We start from the raw sequence: 6,528 nt of genomic DNA, 5'->3' as shown, positions 1-6,528 counted from the left end.
ATTAAAATACTTCATATCTATGTGTAAGATGAAAGTAACTATGCACTCACTTGTTAAAGTGATGATTCCAAACTCGGACAACGCTTCGCTTTTAACGATTCTATTTTCCTTCGACGAAACCTAGCATTATTATCGCTAAATTTTAGTCTAATATTTACCGTGACTAATTATTAGTCTTATTATTATTATTATTATTATTATTATTATTATTAATATATAAACGTTTAAACAATATTTTCCAACCACTATGTACAGACAGGGGCCAGACATAAAACACCGGAGGGCAGGACCATTTTGGCATATAGCATTTCTGAAATCCAACAACCCTATGCGGCCCTTTAAACCAGATTCCCCGTACCGCGAGTAGTTAAAAAGATATTATAACGACACTTATATAAGTCATAATAATAGCCCAAATATTTATTATAAGTTCATAATAACAATACTAATTTTAAATATAAGCTATATTAAAATAGGGTAAGCATAACTTACTTACAAGGGGGTTTTAGCTAGGAGTCGGGCTCCGCAGGGGCAAAACTTCGTCGCTGAATCTTTCTAGGAAAGATTCGTGCGGCGCTTTAGCGCTCACCTTACTATACTAAAACTACAGAAATAGAAGTCGAATCACGAGGGACCGAAATGCTCGGGGGATAAGAAGAGAAAGACTCTTGAATCAAGAGAATGGTGCAACAAATATGAGAGCTAGACGCTCTTATTTATAGTAATTGAATTTACAAAAACTACGCTCCATAATTACTTAATGACCTTATAGTTATATAAACGACTAAACACCGCTTCATAATACTATTTTAAATAGATTTAACGATATTTGTACTAAACTAATGTCGAAAGTACTCAACACTAGTCTTATAATGACCGCATCGTCGATACCTTTCTAATGATATATATATATATATATATATATATATATATATATATATATATATATATATATATATATATATATATATATATATATATATAGGTATATATGATTTATACTTTATTTTTATACGTAAATATGCTATTATAATTTATAACTCGTTCATACGAACTACATTTTTGACGTTCTTTATATCCACAAGTATGAGGAGACGTACTCTACAACTTTCATTTAGACTCCGTCGGCTAATTTTGACTTTATTTTTAAAGTTATATTTTTAACAGGCCGGGACAGGAAAAGTCCGTTAAAAATTCATAACTTCTTCATCAGACGTCCGTTTCGTCTGTCTTTTACCGTTGCGCTACTATTAATGAGATCTTCAATTCTCATTTAGGTTGTGTTGGCCAAAAATCAATCGATCTAAAATTCGAATTTCGGGTTGTGCACTGCTATGCCAAATCTTAGAAAAATCATAACTTCCTCATACGAAGTCAGATTTTGACGTTCTTTTATTGTATGTTCTCGGTTTAACATATAATACAACTTTTGTTTAGATCACTAAGGCTAAAAAGTCTTTTATCGTAAATTCACTATTTACGTCTCCCGGTGCCGTGCCGGTTTTGCCGTAAAACTTCGACGGACCATAACTTCTTCGTTATAACTCGGATTTCAGCGTTCTTTATATGTACGGAACCCTTGTAACATATACTATGACTTGGTTAAGATTATTCATTCTAAATAATCTTCTATTAAAAAGTCATTTTTGACGCTTATCGTCTCTAAATTGACTAACCCCGAATCTACGGGCGTTACAAATAAGGAGATTAGGGTTTTCTCACCCTCAGCCTCCATCACCCTCTTTTATCTAGAAGAAAACCCTAAATCTTTTCCTCCATTGTTAAAGCTTTTTTGAGTGTTTTGAGAGGTCTTGAAGGAAGAAGCAAGAAAGAGTAAGCCAAGGATCAGCAAGAGAGCCCCTATCTCCCTTCCTAGCTCGGTTCTGGACCTTTCTAAGCGTTCAAGGTTCCACCTTTTTGATTATAGAGTGCTAGATCTTGCATTTTTGTCCCACTTTCTTCTTGATCTTGTTGGTTAGGATGGTGAAACTTCATAAAGGTTGCAACTTTATGATTCTCTGCATCATTTGAAGTAGTTTATGGTTTGGATATGAAGTTTGGTGGTTTTTTTGAGCCATGCATAAGATCTTGGTCATAAAACCTTATTTTTTTTAACTAAGTTGAGTCCAAGACTTGCATTGTCCATGCAAGTATAAAAACATCAAACTTTAGGATGGTTTTAGTGTTATAAGCTCTTCTGGAGCAGATGTGCTTGTGACTTAAGGGATTTAGTGCTTCTTGATTAAGTCATTGCCATTCTTAGCCTTCTTGGATCTAAGACTTGAGATCTAGACCTCTTTGTGGGTCTCAAGGGATAAAGGTGGAAACTTTATCCATTTGGGCATTAGAAATGATCAGATCTGGACTTTGGAACCTTTGGTATTGGAGGATTCAACTTAACTTATTAAGTCATTGTGGATCCAATTCCCAAGGCGTGACGTAGGTTGCCACGGCGTGGAGACTGAGGAAAAGCACATATGTTTTGTCGTTTGAGGGCCACGACGTGATGAGTCAACTTTGACTGTTGAATTTGACTTTTGACTTGTGTTGACTTTTGGTAAAACCCCTAGTCTTGGAAGAAAAACTAAGGGTGTACTTTATATAGCTGTGTAGGTGGTTGGTAGAATCTATGTTCGCATCAGTAGTAGTAGTTGCAGTTGATCATCGTTTCATAGGTGAGTCTCTTCACTATCCTCGTGGGCCGAAGGCACCAATGCTGACCCACTGTATTATGTTTGTAGGATGATAATAGTCTTTGTGACATATATTGTTATGCTTGTATGTGCTTGTTGTCTTCGTGACTCTTGCTGACATGATTATATGGTTAGTTGTAGGGGTGAAATAGACCCAATACCGATTAAAAGAGACTGAATGGGGGTGAAATAGACCTAATACAGGTTGATAGAGACCGAAGGGGGTGAAATAGACCAAGTTTAGTTTGAAATGTTATGTATGCATGGTATGGGGTATTTTGGGGGAACTCACTAAGCTTTGTGCTTACAGTTTTATGTTTATGGTTTCAGGTACTTCCAGTTCAAAAGGGAAGTGCCCGACATGATTTAACTGCATCCACCCGCATTCCACATTTTATGACATGATTTGTATTGTGATAACTATTTTATACATTATCACGTTTTGATGGGTTTTAAAATGAATGAATGATGTTTCTGTTGGCTTTTAAAATGAACATTTTTACTTAGAGATTTTTGGGACGTTACAAGTTGGTATCAGAGCCTTGGTTTGAAGGATTCGGGCACACTCTCGGGTGCGTCTGAACTCAAACCGAGGAATTGGTAATCTTTTTGAAAGAAAATGGATTTTCTAAATAGATTTTTATAAGAAAAGGGCATGATGCGTGCAATCAGCCGAGCTCAAGTAAGTATTTCCCAAAACATCCATACATGTTTTAGTATATGTATATGTATATAGCATTCTAGATTAGGACTAAGGATCTGCTCGTAATTGCATGGTAGGATGCTAGGAGAGATGCCTTGTATTCTGGTTTTATGAGCCTTTAGAACTGCATGCTAGTATAGATTTCAGATGAATAGATAAGATGGCCTGATTAGGTAGTACGTAGGTTTAGAACCCAATGCTCGAATGCTGCCTGCTTTGTGCTTCTAGGGAATTCATTGGTGTCAGATTATTACTATGCAAATGCGTTAAATTACATGTTATGGGGAATAGATAATTTTTTAAGGTTAGATTCAACCATATTGTGCAGCTCTTGTTTGAGTCTAACCGTTGTAGGGTGGGATCTAACATTCAAAAATTATCTGATGTCGATAACATGTAACTATATTCCTGAGGTAGTTAGAAGGTGTTGGAGGGGTTCTCTTCTGCAGCTGATGGTAGAGGGTGATGGAAAGCAGAATCCTAGGATATGTCTTAGTGCTTAGGGCACTCTATAGTATGAGTAAAGTAATTAATAGTAAGGAAGTTACTTGGAGGATTTGAGACAGTCCTTAAGGAAGGTATAGATAGGTGTGGAAGGTAGTATTGGGCCCATACTATTGAAAACACAGGATCGATACCTGAGACAAGGAAGGCCTTGATGATTTCGAGAAACTTCGGGGGTGTGAACCTCTTCGTGCGTGTACTGATTGTTTGTGTATTGTGTTTCAGCATGGTGATGACACATGGTGAAGCAGGAGGTTCAGGATCTAGATCAGGTTCGAGCACGGGTACCGAACCAATTGATGAGGGGCTACATGAGTTCATCGCATCTGAGATTACGAGAGGCATCCTTGATGCGACCCCAGTGATGTTTGGGTCAATCAAGGAGGGTATCATCGAGTTGATGGAGGACCGTCTTCGGACCTTTAGATCCGAGCTAGCTACTGGTCAGTATGGAGCCCACACTATCTCCTTCAAGGATTTCAGGGGATGTGGGGCACCAGAGTTCTTTGGGGTGAAGAACCCCAATGCCGTTCGACGATGGATAACAGACATGGAGTGTGCTCAGATGCTTAGCTTCTGCCCCGAGGGGTCGAAGGTGAGGTTCGTTACAGGTTGTCTGGGGGAGAGAGCCCGAGACTAGTGGGAGGAGGTTAATTATGCTCTGGGATCACCAACCATTCAAGCCATGACCTGGTCGGATTTTGTGACCCGGTTCCGAGCAGAGTTTGCATCGGCTATTAAGGTGCAACAACCGGCGAGGGAGTTCCAGGATATGCGCCTGACGATTGAGACTGTGGCGGAGATCACCAACAAGTTTCGAGAGAGAGCTTTGTTGGTACCCCGGTATGCTACATACGAGGAGATGAAGAAGAATCGGTACCACGACATGCTGAGAGTAGATGTCAGGGAGTTTGTTAGCTATTCAGCCTGTATGAAATTGGAGGACATGATATCCAGGCCCGGGAATGGGAAATCGATCTGGAGCACATCGGGAAGAGGAAGGAATAGCAGGTACAGACGACTGGGGGTTCAACAAAAACCCAAGATTTTTGATTCTAGATCGAGGGGCCAGCAGGGCCGGGGCCGTTGTGGTAAGTGTGACATGATGCATGATGGGGTTTGTAGGAGGGTGGTTCGGGCTGCTATAGGTACGGCAAAACATGACATTTCGGCAGGGATTGCACCACCACCATCACCACCACCCATGCTTCAGGTCTGATTTGCTTTCATTGCAATCAGAGAGGCCAGAAGAAGGATGGCTGCCCGAGTTTCACAGCATGAGTGGTTGCAGCACCCGCTCCGACGACTTTGAGGATCACAAATGACCGTGAGGGCAATGCAACGACCCCTATAGTGAAGGGCAAGGCTTTTTAGCTGACGTTAGAGGAGGCGCGTGTGACACCTGATGTGGTTACGTGGTTACAGGTATGCTTATGTTTTATTTTGTAATATTTAGGGACATTCTTAGTGAATGGATTGCCTGCTCTGGTTCTTTTTGATTCGGGCGCTACCCGATCATTTGTATCTCTTGCGCTCAACAAGAAATTTGGTGATTCTCCTGGGGAGCTTGATTATCCGTTGGAGGTGGAGATAGCCGATGATCATTCAATGAGTGTATTGAGGGTTCATCAGGTTGTACTCTTGAGTTATTCCGAGAGAGGTACCCGATTGATTTGATTCCTACTCCTTTGCGCAGGAGTAAGGTCATTGTGGGGATGGACTGGTTGAGCCCTAATGGGGCGATGATTGATTGCAGGCACCAGTTAGTACGGATTCAAACCCCAAGTGGGGGAGAACTAGTTATTCAGGGCGAGGGTGCTCCACGCGAACCGAATCTCTATTCAACTGCGAGAGCTAGGAGATACCTTCAGTAGGGTTGTTTGGGCTTTTTGTCTTATGTATTGGACACCAGAATGGAGAGAAAGAGGACGATTGAGGATGTATTGGTAGTTTGAGAGTATTCAGATGTATTCCCGGATGACTTGTTGGAAAATATTTGTATGTGATTGTCACTTGAAATAAGTTGAGTCTATGTCTATATCTCTCTAACAAACATTATCAGAATGTTTCAGTTTGGAAAGATTCTGAAGATTCAACAAGTGTTTGAAGAATAAGATGTTGGAGCACATGAAGTTGACATGGAGCACTGGCTGTTGACATGGAGCACTTGTTGTTGACATGGAGCACTTGCTTAACATGGAGCACATACTGAACATGGAGCACTTGAAGAAAGCAATTTGGACCATCATGATCTCAAATGGAACATCTAGATCATATGTGGAGCATCAAGACGTTGATGGCTCAACAAGATTGCACATGAAACATCATGTATAATGATGGTACGTCCAAATACTCAATGGCACATGTAGTTTGTCCATGGTCCATCATGAACACGTAGTTGTACATCTTCAAGTTCAAGACACATTCCAACATTCAAGAAACAACTCAAATTGATCAATGACACTTCTGGAAGTTGATGACATCTTAGAAGACAATGGAACAACATGATGTTCATGTTGCTCATCACACTTTCGATGTTGATCAAGAAGGATCAAGAAATATGAAGACTCAAAGCTTGGATGGAACCCTAACGGAATACTAACAGAATTGGAATATTCCATCCATTCT

The sequence above is a fragment of the Lactuca virosa genome, chromosome 6, assembly GCF_052849685.1.
Source record: "Lactuca virosa cultivar CGN04683 chromosome 6, Lactuca_virosa_CGN04683_v6, whole genome shotgun sequence".
Lineage (NCBI taxonomy): Eukaryota > Viridiplantae > Streptophyta > Magnoliopsida > Asterales > Asteraceae > Lactuca > Lactuca virosa.
This window is presented reverse-complemented; position numbering follows the sequence as displayed.